The sequence below is a fragment of the Castor canadensis genome, chromosome 16 (assembly GCF_047511655.1).
Source record: "Castor canadensis chromosome 16, mCasCan1.hap1v2, whole genome shotgun sequence".
Lineage (NCBI taxonomy): Eukaryota > Metazoa > Chordata > Mammalia > Rodentia > Castoridae > Castor > Castor canadensis.
This window is the reverse complement of record NC_133401.1, coordinates 41,224,964-41,238,415: the sequence shown is the minus strand read 5'-3', so window position 1 is coordinate 41,238,415 and position 13,452 is coordinate 41,224,964. Positions and strand designations below refer to the sequence as shown.

The following is a 13,452-nucleotide window of genomic DNA, read 5'->3' as shown; positions in this document are numbered from 1 at the left end:
GCAGAGGGTCCAGCAGTGCAGGTGCTCAGCTGTGCGTGGGGAGGAATTCCGGGTTCAGGGCAATCCTCGTCTACAGACTTTCAGCCAGGCCCGAGCTCACCTATGCTGCACCGACTCCCCTTCCCACTTGGTGACTCTGATGACTGACTACATGCTTTCCACTTTTTATCTGGCAGATCAGCCACTTTGGAATCTCCCACTGCCCACTTGGGTGTCTACTCTGTGGTCTGCTGAGGCAGTGACCTGACATTGACCTTCTTCTTAGCTCCCCAAACTTGGTGTTTATTCTTTTCTTTCCAATTTTCCTTTTTTTGGTGGATGAATGCCTTTTAAATCTGTCATCACTCTGTCACCTGTCACAACTACTATGCAGGTATACAGACACATTCAGAACACAAGCTCAACCAGGCGTTTCCAGGTGGCTTTATTATTTTTAAATAACAGTTTATTCAGAGAGAGAGCACATGAATTCCCACTTGAGGAATGTGTTCAGAGGGACGTTATGATAAGTAATAAGCAGGGCTGAGGAGAACAAATGCTGCTTGACCTGATTTATGTAGAGAATGCAAAGTTCAAACTGGCAGGAAAAGTAGCACAGAGGTTACCAGCAGTTGGGAACGGGGAAGATGTTGGTCAAAGGGTACAAACTTTGGTTATAGGATGACTGACGCACAGTATGGTGGCTGTCATAATCAACAACAGATTACATCCTTGAAATGTGCTAACAGTAGATCTTTGGCACTCTGAACAGACACACACATGGTAACTACATGAGGAGAAGGCTAGGTAACTTAGCTCAGAATTTCATAATTTCACAATCTTACGTCCACATATCAAATAGCGAAACACCATGCTGTACACTTTGCTTTTCTCAAGTCTGTGTTAGCATGAATTAATTGTACAAGGGTTCATCGTGATATTCACACACATGCATCCAATGTACTTTGATCAAACTCATTCTCATGTTGCATACTTTGAATAGATATAATCTTCAGTTTTCAATTATATCTCCAATAAAGCTGAAAAAATAAGTCAAGTATACAAAATAAAGTGGAAAATTCAATGGCACCAATCACCACAATCTACATTTGGAATGTTTTCATCACTTCCTAGAGAAATCAGCAGCCCTTCAAATTCCCACACGCTACTAGTCCTTAGTGACTGTGACTCTACTTTGATTTCCTTCTTCCTGCATTCCTCTCTCCTTCCCTCCCCTCCCTCCCTCCCTTTCCCTCCCTTCCCCTACCACCCATCCTCCCCCCTCTTCTGACCTCCCTTCCTTTCTTCACTCTTCCTTCTCCCTTCCTTCCTCCCTCTCTCCTTCTCTCCTTCTTCCCTCCCTCCCTTTCTTTCCTTCCTCTCCCCTTCCCCCTCCCTTCCTTTCTCCACTCTTCCTTCCTTCCTTCCTCCCTCCCTTCCTTCCTTCCTCCCTTTCTTTCTTTCTTTCTTTCTTTCTTTCTTTCTTTCTTTCTTTCTTTCTTTCTTTCTTTCTTTCTTTCTTTCTTTCTTTCTTTCTTTCTTTCTTTCTTTCTTTCTTTCTTTCTTTCTTTCTTTCTTTCTTTCTTTCTTTCTTTCTTTCTTTCTTTCTTTCTTTCTTTCTTTCTTTCTTTCTTTCTTTCTTTCTTTCTTTCTTTCTTTCTTTCTTTCTTTCTTTCTTTCTTTCTTTCTTTCTTTCTTTCTTTCTTTCTTTCTTTCTTTCTTTCTTTCTTTCTTTCTTTCTTTCTTTCTTTCTTTCTTTCTTTCTTTCTTTCTTTCTTTCTTTCTTTCTTTCTTTCTTTCTTTCTTTCTTTCTTTCTTTCTTTCTTTCTTTCTTTCTTTCTTTCTTTCTTTCTTTCTTTCTTTCTTTCTTTCTTTCTTTCTTTCTTTCTTTCTTTCTTTCTTTCTTTCTTTCTTTCTTTCTTTCTTTCTTTCTTTCTTTCTTTCTTTCTTTCTTTCTTTCTTTCTTTCTTTCTTTCTTTCTTTCTTTCTTTCTTTCTTTCTTTCTTTCTTTCTTTCTTTCTTTCTTTCTTTCTTTCTTTCTTTCTTTCTTTCTTTCTTTCTTTCTTTCTTTCTTTCTTTCTTTCTTTCTTTCTTTCTTTCTTTCTGTTCGGGGGAATCACACCCGGGGTCTGGTACATGCCAGGCAAGCATACACTAAACCAGCTCTCTACTTTGTATTTCTAGAGATTGGGGTATTTGAATTATTTCATATAGGCAGAGGCATACAACATGTGGCCTTTTGTGACTGTGGATACTTCTTTCACTTAGCATAGTGTTTTCACAACTCATCCATTTTCAGCATAGGTTAGTACTTCATTCCTTTATATGGTTGGATAATATTCCACTATGTGGATATGCCACATTTTGCTGATCCACTCATTCATGAATTGATGGACAAAGTGACCTTTAGAAAATGTAAATCAGATCATGTCACTTATGCCCACGAAATCTTCCAGGTTAACAACAAAATTATTATGTCATCGGGCCTTGCAACAACTGGCCCTTGTTCACCTTTCAGCCTCATTTCTCACACGTCTGCCTCCTTGGCATATTGCTAGCCAATCACACTGGTGTTTTTTTTCTGTTCCTTGAAAATCCCAGGCTTATCCTTAAGTCAGGGCCTTTGCATTTCCTTTTCTTCCCATGAGAGAGCTCCTCCCTCAAGTCGATGCTCCTCTCCTGCACTTCATGTCACCTTGGAAGATCTTTCCACATTTGAAGGCACAGAGGTGCCCTCAGAGCTGATCATCTCATCTAAGACCTGTTGTTTGTAATCTTCACTAACCTCTCGTGTGGGTTTAGCTTGCTTAAACAAACATGGGCTCAACAGGACCCAGGCCACTAAAATGGGAGGTGGACACTGACCACAGATGTAGATGACACAGGAAGGAAGATTATGATCGGCACAGCAGAGAGCAGCCCCCTCCCGAGCAACGTCAGATGCACAGACCACCCTGACTATAATGCTAAAATCTCTATCAGCAGCAGAACACGGGACACTTGTTCCAGAAAACATGACAACTTATGGAAAACTGCCTCAAACTCTTGTCCCTTACTCTTCTACATATTCCCTCTCCCTGAGGAACTAAAGGCCCCTTATCAGCCAGCAATCCCGTTCCCCTAGGAACTTTCCATCACAAGAGCGCTCAGTTCTCTGACTTCACATCTCAATAAATTCCTTTCTGTTTGACATGAACCCCTGTCTCAGAGTCTCTGAACACACTGGAACACAATTGACCTGCAGCCACTGGGCTAATACCTTCTTTACGCAGTGTAGTCCTCCACCTCTCCCAGACCTCCATTTTAATTGCCTCTCTAGCTCTCAGGACTGCCTGCTATTACCCAGTCTTTCTTGGGTCCTCTTGCACTCCTGAGAATCCCTGATTTTGTGTTGCTCAGAGCTGAGAACATTAATGGCCACTGCTTAGATGTCTTGAAACAGGCTGTTACAGGTTGATTTATGGCCTCCAAAAATATGTGATGACACCCTACCCCTACTACCTCAGAATGTGACCATATTTGGAACTAGGAGCTTTGTGAATGTAATTAGTTGAGATGAAGTCATACAGAAGTAGGGTGTGGACCCCTAACCTGATATCACTACTGTCATTATAAGCAGAAGAGAGAGAGACACATACAGGGGAGAAAACTACATGATGACCAAGGGAAAGCTTGAAGTATTCCAGCTGTGGGTTAAGGAATGGCAAAGTTGCCACCAGGTGCTAGAAAGTGGTGTGATGAAGAATTTTCCCCTTGCTAACATCTTGATTTCAGACTCTAGCCTCTGGAACTTGGAACAGATGTCTTAGGCCACCTTGTCTGTGGTACTTTGTTATGACAGCCCTGGGAAGTGATAAACTAACTATACTAATTTTCCTCTCCAGCCCTTCCAATGGTTGGGTAACCATCAATTTTCTGTATTAAATCTCCTCCTACTCAAAATACCTAGGATGGCTTTTGTCATCCTCCACAAACCCTGAGTGCTCCAGGGAGCTTTCCTCACCCAGCTTCTAAGAAAACTCCATGAGTTGGTGGAAACAGAGGAATGGGTTGTCATTTGCATCTTACACCATCATGCATCTTGGGTCGTTTACAGCTAACTGCAAACTTGCATCAGAAGAAAATGATTGAAGCTTGCCTGGCTAAACAGGAAGTTCACTCAGTAATGACCATGAAGCATTTTTATCTGGAAACTACAGGGGTATTAATAGAACCAGTGTCAGATGGGAAAGAGTTTCCTGTGAGCACATTGAAAATATCCATTTTTTTATTTTTTTCCTTCCACAAGAAAATGCCTGACTTCTGACCATAGAGAATTTGGTGTTAGCATGGAAACAAAATTCTTCCCCTACGGTGGAGAACCAAACAGCCTGGTGATCCTTTCATAAATACTGGCTTAGGAGCTACTAGCGTTCAGTAAATGCTCTTTGGTAAGGTATAACTGAGAAACAAATCCTAGGTTGACCGTCTTATAGCTGGCTTCAAGGTTCCCCTTCCAAGGCTGTGGACAGCGTGCACAGACCATAAACCATAGGTGCTAAAGGCAGCCTTGAGACGCAGAGAAGAGAAGAGACTTCTAGCTAGTTACAGGGTCCTTTTGAGGACTCTGGCCTTTGACCTATAGTTTGCATTTTCCCCACCCCACCATGTATTCCATGGCACCTGTTATTTCCATTCCTCTTTTCTTTAATTTGGAGAAAGATTTTTCTCTTTATTTCTCTGTTACTTTGTTTAAAAACATTAATGTCATAGCCAGCAACAGTGGCTCACACTTGTAATCTTAACTGCTTAGAAGACTGAGATTGGGAGAATCATGGTTTGAAGCCAGCGGGAGCAGGAAGTCCTCAAGACCCCCACCTTCATGGGAACAGGCTGGACATGGTGACATGTGCCCGTTAGACCAGCTATATGTGTGCAGGAAGAGTGAATGGGAAGGTGATGGTCTAAATCAGGTTGGGCACAAGTGTGAAATCCCATTGAAAAGTGGGCTGAGGGTCTGGCTCAAGTGGTAGAGCACCTTCCTAGTAAAAGCAAGGCCCTGAGTTCAAACCCTAGTACCAATAAACAAAAATTTCCTGCCAGGCACCAGTGGCTCACACCTGTAATCCTAGCTGCTCAGGAGGCAGAGATCAGGAGGATCATGGTTCGAAGCTAGTCTGGGCAAATATTTCGCAAGACCCTACCTCTAAAAACCTTTCACAAAAATAGGGCTGGTGGAGTGGCTCAAGGTGAAGGCTCTGAGTTCAAGACCCAATACCGAAAAAAAAAATTCATTTCTTGAGTATTCAGTCCAGGATTCAAATCCCTTCTAGAACCATTGCCAGCCCCTTGCTGACTCCATGGCCCATGCTCCAAACCCCTCAACCACACCCACTTTCTTCCCATTCCTTGAGTGTTTCACTTCCCTTCCTGCCTCTCAGACATTGTTTCCTCTGCCTTAACCAACTTTTCCTTCTTTTCTTCTGCTAGGAAATCATCTTTGTAGTCTAGCTCACCTGTGATGTCTTCTGCAAGGGTTCTCCAAGAAGGGCTTTGTGCTCCTTTCTCTGGGTCTTCACATTGCTCTTCATGAGGCTCTGCTCTACCACTCACCTTGGACAGTTTATTGATGCACCTCAGCCTGCAGGCTCTCTGAGAGCTGAGTAGGTCCTGATCCTTCTCAATTTTCAGCACCCACGAAGGTGCAATGAAGAGGCAAGAGCTGGTCACCATTTAATCTGAAGTTAGCAATGGAAAATGTATGGGGTTGGGGGGACGGTCCGGGAAGAGGCTAGAAACATGGGAGGCAGAGTGACTTTGGGGAGAACAAATGAAAAAATCAGTTTAGGCTCGAGAGAACCCAACAGGGCAAAGTTCACACCTAAGTGTGGTTTGCACTGCAGAGATGGACATACTTGCCTTCAAGTCACCAGAGCAGCTCCAGAGAGCATAACCAAAACATAAAGCTTGCTTGGATCCTGAAAAATGTTCCAATACAGGGTCTTCCAGGAAAATTCCCTATTTTGAAAGTGTTCTGAGTTTTTCCTTATGATCAGTCATTTCAGAGGCAGAGTTATAAATTAGATTAAAAAAATAAAAGTTTCTTCTTACCTTTCATATTTTGCAAATATTCTGCAATGCATAGTCATTTTTAATAAGAACACACATAGCATGTTTGCTTCCAAACACCAGTGAGAAGGAAGGAGGGGCTGGGGTTGAGTCTGAACCTAAAGCCTGAGGGGCACAGCAGTAGGAGTGGCCTAGCCACCAGAGGCTCACTGAGGGCTTGTGGAGTGTGAAGCAGCAGGAGGCACGGCCTCTTGGTCCTGAGTTAGGCTGGGCCCATTCTGGATCTGGGTTAATCAAATTTGTTGTTGTTGTTGTTGTGAAAAATACCTGAGAGAACAAGTAAAAGCAAGGAAGGCTTATTTTGGTTCACGGCTTCAGAGATTAGAGACATTGTTGTGAGCCTGAGTGAGACAGAAAATCATATCAAAGCAAAGCTGCTTACTGTCAGGTCTCTACTTGACATCACTGATGCCATCTTAAACTCTGCTTGACCCTAGAGCTGTTTGCTCCCGCAGAGATGGGCTCCCAAGGGAATCTCTGGTTTCCCAAGACCCAGCTCCTCAACCACCCCCAGCAATGGACAATGGAGAAGCCACAGTGGAAAAACTCCCACTACCCTTTACCAGGTCTTTCCTTTCCTATAAAACCCCCAGTCTACAAGGGGCAGTGGGTTCTAGCTCTCTTTCTGAAGACCCCCTCTGCAGATTTCTTCTCCTGAATAAACCTGTGCTGACATTGAGCCATCTCTTTGTCTATCTCTCTATGCTTTTCAACACTTACTTCATGGTGTCCAGGAAGAAGAAAAGAGAGAGGGAGAGGAGGAGGAGGAGGAGGAAGAGAGAGAGAGAGAGAGAGAGAGAGAGAGAAAGAGAGAGAGAGAGAGAGAGGGAGGGAGAGAGAGAGAGAGAGAATGAAAATATTTCTTTGCTGTCTGGCTTCTTCTTTCCCTTATATCTATCCAGGCCCAACCTAGGGATGATTCTATCTACATTGAGGAAAGGTCTTTCTCCCTTAATCATCTCTGAAAATACCTTCACAGACACACTCAGAGGTGTGCTTTACTAATCTCCTAGGTGTCTCTCAATCTAATTTTGTTGACAAGATTTAACTGTCACAATAATCTTATTTGGAAATAGGCCCTTTGCAGATATAATTAAGGTAAGGATTGAGATGAAAGCATACTGGCACAGGGGAGACCTTAAGTTCTGAGAGTATTGACAGGCTGGAACTCTTGTAGAAACAGACACTCAGGGTCATAGGGAAGAAGGCTGTTCACACATGGAAGCAGAGAGTAGAGTGATGCTCACTTGCAAGTGAAGCAAGGAACACCTAGGGCCATCAGAAGATAGAGGAAGCAAGGAATGGACTGTCCCCAGAGTCTTCTGTGGGAAAATGGCCCTGCTGACACCTGATTTTGGACTTCTGGCCTCCAGAACTGTGAGAAGACAAATTTCTTATGGCAGCTCTGGAAGATGAATACTTGATCCAATAAACATCCATCTTCTCCTCCCTTTCTTTTTTTTAAACCACTTTGAGTAATTTTTTTCTGTACCTTATAGGAATTCTAACTGATAAACTGGTTGAAAGTAATTGTGATGAATCTGACCAATTAAATCAATGATTTTGGTGATGAAAGTTTAGCATCAAGTGGTAGGGACCCTGCCTAACAAGTGCAAGGCCCTGAGTTCAAACTCCAGGACTGCAAAAAAAAATTTAGACTCAGTGGGAGGAATTCTCAAGGTAAGGACCCAGGAGAAGTCTTGAGGTCTTTCACATGTAAAGGCTGACAAATGAACAACCTGTGAAAGGGGACAGCTGAGTGACAAAGTCCCTTCTCCAGTTCTAATGCAATCCTTTTCTTTTTCTTCCTTCCTTCCTTCTTTCCTTCTTCCTTCCTTCCTTCCTTCCTTCTATCTTCTTATTTATATTTATTTATTTACTTACTTTTCTTTCTTTGTCCCTCTCTATTTTTATTTATTTATTTGCTTACTTACATTTGGCAGTACTGGGCTTTGCTCTTACAAGGCAGATGTTCTATGCTTGAGCCATACCTCCAGCTCTTTTTGCTCTGGTTATTTTGCCATAGGGTCTCACTTTTTTGTTTGGACCATCCTGGATCATGATCTTCCTAGTTTATCCTTTTCTGTCATCTCTGGGGTGACAGGCATGCCACACCATACCAAGCTTCCCTACCTGCATCCCCTTCCACTTTCTGAGATGGATTTTCATGCTTTTTTTTTTTTTTGCCCAGATTGAGCTGGATCCATCAACCTGCCTCCCAATCTCAGCCTCCCAAGTAGGATCACAGGCAGGAGTCACAAGCACCTGGTACAATCCACTTTTTGATGAAGTCAAAATGAGCTGACATCTCTACCTTCACTGGACTTAACTCTGAGGCCTTGGAGCAGATTGAGACCCTGGGCCATCTTGCTTTTATGGATAGCTGATGTATCACAGCACAATTCACGAGTTTGACTTCTTTCTATGCTGTCATTCTAAGGTCAGTCCAGCTTGGATGGGAAAGTGACACCCAACACTCACAGAATGTCTTATGGAAGTGCTGGGACTAGAAACTGAATCGTTCCCATCTCCAAGAGCACCATCATCCAACAGACAACCAACATGAGTCACAAATATAATTTCAAATTTGATGACAGCCACGCTGAGAAGGTAAAAGAAATAGGTAAAATAGATGTTAGTAATCTATTTTCTTAAAGCTAATCTATCCATCGTATTATCATTTCAACATGTAACCAACACAAAAATTGTTACTGAAATATCATCCATGTTTTTGACAGGGACCTCAGGGAGCCCCATGGGCCTATGTGTTCTGCATGGCCTCAGCCATCAGCATTTGGTTATCAGGGCATTTAACAGTTTTGCTTCAGGTCCCCACACCCTCCCCTTCCTGCACCCAGTTTCCAAGAGACCTCTTTTCATTTTGAATCTGCCTGTCACCCACATTTCTCCATTGAGTCTCACCACCTCATCCTTAAAAAAAAAAAAAAAAATTTCAAACCGTTCTCCTAATGCAGCATGAGATTTCTGAGCTATGATTCACTTCACCTTTCAGCAGGGCTTAAGTGCTTTAATTTCTTTTTAAATAGAGTTAGGAGAAAAGTCAAACAGCCCAATTGAGAAAAATGTGAAAAGGATATTAACAAGCAATTCACATACAAGGAGATACATTTAGGGAAAAAATGCTCAGAGTCAGTAGCTGTTGGGAAAGTACAGATCCACACAATGTGTTTTCCCATCAAATGAGAAGCTGACATTTGAGTGCTGGTGAGGGAGGGTGCGGGGAAGTGGTACTCCTGAGACCCATGGGTGGGTGTGTTTGCAGCAGTTCTGGAGAACAATTTGACAGCATCTGAAAGGGCTGTGGCCAGCATTTCTTCTCTAGAGATGCTCTCATGTGAGCATCAAAAAGCAAAGAGGAGGACGTTTATAGTGGCATCATTTCTAGTGGGACAGATCTGTAATTACCAAAATGTCATTCAGTAGAACGATGTGTAGACACCCTGTTGCAGACTCACACTAATGACTATGACACTCTAGTTTAAAAGAACCTGCACGATCCATTTGTACTTAGACAGAACAAGCCCCCAAGTCACTCCTGAAGGTGGAAAAATAGCTTGAAGCATAGAAAGCACAGGGGATGTGGTACTGCTTTGGTCACACTACACGATACTAACGTATTTTCGTGGCTACTCACACATGTGTTTGTGATGACAGAGAAATTTCTGGAAGGAGTATATCAAGTCGATGACAGCGGATGCCTTTGGGGAGATTCAGAACAGAATGTGTTTCAGCTTGGTGGTCAGAAATGACGTCACCTCTAGCTGACCTTTCAAATCATTTAGAGGAAGCAATATTCATGTATTGTTGACTTTAGAATTAATGAGAAAAATGCAGCATGGGAGGACATCCTCACTCTTCCTGGCAGTGAGAGGCACTTCCTGGGCTGTCTGCTCTCCTTCCATTTCACCTCGAGTGTCTGAGCCTTGGAAGGGTCCTAGTGCTGCCCTAACTCAAGATGTCACATCGGAGTCATTGTCTTCCAGACCTTGATTCCAACTGTAAAATAAGACAACGATGCCAGATGATCTCTCTTATTTTGCAACGACACCATGTCATGTCAAAATAACTAAATGGAAACTCCTCTTTCCAGAAGAGAGCTAATCTGATCGAGACTCCAAATCAGACAGGAATGGCTCATTCCAGTGACCATGTCTATAAAATGAGTTTGGCCAAATTTAACAGCTGTTATTTCACCATTAACAAGTGTCACAGATAATGATGCTCAGAAGAAGATATGATGGAAAAGGTTTAACACTTCATGGAAATGCCATCTGGTGTCAAATGTCACACTGTTGATGCGTGATCAAATGCAGAAGGTCCAATCTTCCCTAGTGGATTAAGGATGTCTGCTGGAGCAGGGCACTGCGCCTCTAAATAGCAGCAGTTGGAGCAGGGGACAGAGGAGCCCGTTCATGTCAACTTTATGTGGAACCGGCTTGAGTCAGTCCAATTTTGTGTGTAAATCTGATCATTCAACAAACATTGAGTGCCTGTTAGTTAGATGAGGTCCCTGTCCTCATCTACTAGTGGAGTTTAAAGTCCTCATCATACTAGTGGAGTTTAAAGTCCACTAGTAGATCTTTCCCATAGAACAATAAAACAGCAAACAATCATTGAGCAATTACACATGATTCCAGCCTGATCAGATGCACAAAACCTGCCCACCCCCACAAGTAGGTGTCATTTTTTTAAACTCCAGTTTAAAGATAAAGAAAGTAAGGCCCAGAGGTGTACTTTGTCTTACCTGGTGGCATACCTGGTTTTGGGGTGGGGGGCTTCTCACATTGTTTAATTCTGAAATAAACAAATGTTAGGAGCTGTCCTTTAGTATCTGTGGGAGGCTGGTTCTAGGAACCTTCCCCGCCCCCACCATGGATACCTAAATCTGCAGATGTTCAAGCCCTTGTCTTAAATGGTGTAGTGTTTGCATACAACCTACTTGGCATATTTTTGTAATCTCTAGATTACTTATGGTACCTAATGCTGGGTACTTTAGTCCGCTTCCCATCACTATAACAAAATGCCAGAGAGAATTAACTTACAAAGAGAGAAAGTTTCTTTTGGCTCATGCTTTTCGAGGTTCCAGTCTATGATCAGGTGGCCCTTTGCTTTTAGGTCTTTGTAGGTGGGGATGCCAGGTTACAGTGGTGGGAAGAATGTGGTGGAGAAATGGCTGATCTCATGGCCAAGAAGCCAAAGAAGAGGAGGGGCTGGAGTCCCACAATTCCCTTCACATTGCCAATGACCTAAGTGGCTCCACCTCTTAAAGGTTGCACTACCTCCCAGTAGCACCTCCCACCCTGGGGACCAAGCCTTTAACACATGGGATTTTTGGAGAAATCAACCATCTAAACTATAGAACTATATAAATAATTATTAATTAATAATTAATATGGATGTGACCATCATCTACCTAACTGCATGTTTGGTCTGTGGTTGATCAGATGTCAAACTCAAGGATGCTAAGGGCTGATGGGACACAACGGCAAACTGTGATAGGTGACATGAAGAAAAGGAGCAGACTGACTGGTGTAAGAAAAGAAACAGATAGCAAAGCTGGAGATGGAGCTCAGGGCTAGGAGCGCTCAGCTGGCAGGTGCGAAGCTCTGGGTTCCACCCGCCCCCACACACAAATAAAGGGTGGGATAATTAGGAGGAGGTGGGGAAGGGAAGGTATCTCTGAAGAAGTGATCTCCAAGCTGAATGTGTATTCCTGGAGGAATAGAAAGCATAAAAAATGTGATGAGAAGAGGGGAGGACACAGTGGCCATGGTTGTGATCCTGGACCCCTCTGTGGATTCACCAGAGTTCTGTCCTCAGTCCTGAGCGCTCTGCCCTCCCCTTTCCTTAAGCCTGTGACTTAATTTTTTTGCTTATTATCTTTAACCGCTACCTAATAACTATGAATTTAGAGGGTACAATGTGATATTTCAGTACATGTATAAAATGTATAATGATCAAATCAGGTGATTAGTACATCCACCACCTCAAATATTTTGGAACATTCACAATCGCCTCATCTAGATATTTTGAAATCTACAAAAAAGTTACTGTTAATTATGCAATAATCATTGTTATTGTCACCTACTTTGCTATAGAACACAAGAAATTACTCTTCCAGTCTGTTAACCAACCCCTCTCCATCACACCCTCCCTTTATTCTTCTCTCTATACCTATGACATTGACTTTTTAAAGCTTCCATACATGGGTAAGAACATGAGATATTTGCATTTCTGTGTCTGGCTTCTTTCTCTTCACATAATGTCCTCCAGGCTTGTCTATGTTACTTCAAATGAAAGGATTTCATTTTTCTTTAACGATGAATAATTTTCTGAGTTTGTAGTCCACATAGTCTTTACCCATTCATTGGCTGATGGAAAAGAAGGTACATCTTTGACAGAGATCTTAGAGATGGAGATGAGGGAGTCAGCATGAGTTGCTAGAGTGAGCGCTGTTAAAAACAAACGTTTATCTATTTCATAAATTTGCCTAGATCTGCCCTTTTCATTAGCATGATATCTAAGTAGTCTCAAAAAGAACCCAGCAGTGAAGCATCAATCCATCGGAGGCTGCCTTCTATCTAGTGGTCAATCATGGCAGGTTTGGCATTCACCAAATTGACCAACATCCCAGAGGCCAGTTCCCACTTTTTGAAGATATATGACAGACTTGAGGCCCAGGTCTGAGGGGTCACCCATGAAAGCCTGACCTCCTTGCAGATCCATTGTAAAAGAGTTTTGCAGCTAGAAGCTTGGAGACCATCTTTGTTGATGACACCACACTTCTGTACCAAGCTATTAGAAATAATCCTTGAGAAGTTTAGAGCTGACCCATATTTCTACTTTCAGCCAGAATTATTCCTCAAACCAATCCAGTGCAAGTCCTGTTGAGGGAATCTTTGAGCAGACCCTAAAGGAAAGATTTAAGATGATGAAGAAAGGCAGGAAAGACGCAGCAAACCAAAGAAGAGACACCATGCCATAGTCAATTATTCTTTGTAAATACTGTTAAGAATGGAATGCTTTTTGTCCTATCAAAATTCATGTTTTGAAGCCTGTGTTCTTGAGGAACTGATATTCAGAGGGGGGGGGGGGGGGGCCTTCCCAAGGTCACCCTTAGCCCAGTGGTGGCATTCAGAGCTGGTGAGAGAATGCTGTGGGTGAGGAAGAGACTTCCTGAAAATCCCTTTGAGTTGTGGGATGGAGCTCCAGAGCTCAGGGACTGAGCTGTGCCTGGGAATCTTTCCAGACCTGAAAAGAAGGAGAAATCGGAACAGGGGAAAGAACCAAAGAGACAAGCACAGAAAGTGACACTCATGGTTCTTAGGCTAGAGTCAGAGTCCC

General features: G+C 42.8%; 1 long non-coding RNA gene across 1 annotated transcript in view; it reads left to right on the top strand.

Moving 5' to 3' along the window:
* LOC109691226 (uncharacterized) overlaps window positions 1-13,068 on the top strand; it is a 31,834-nt gene extending 18,766 nt beyond the window's left edge. Inside the window, exons 4-5 of the long non-coding RNA XR_002212863.2 lie at window positions 8,528-8,697; window positions 9,763-13,068. This is a non-coding gene — a long non-coding RNA (uncharacterized lncRNA). The remainder of the gene's footprint in view (window positions 1-8,527; window positions 8,698-9,762) is intronic.
* Window positions 13,069-13,452: the final 384 nt, after the last annotated feature.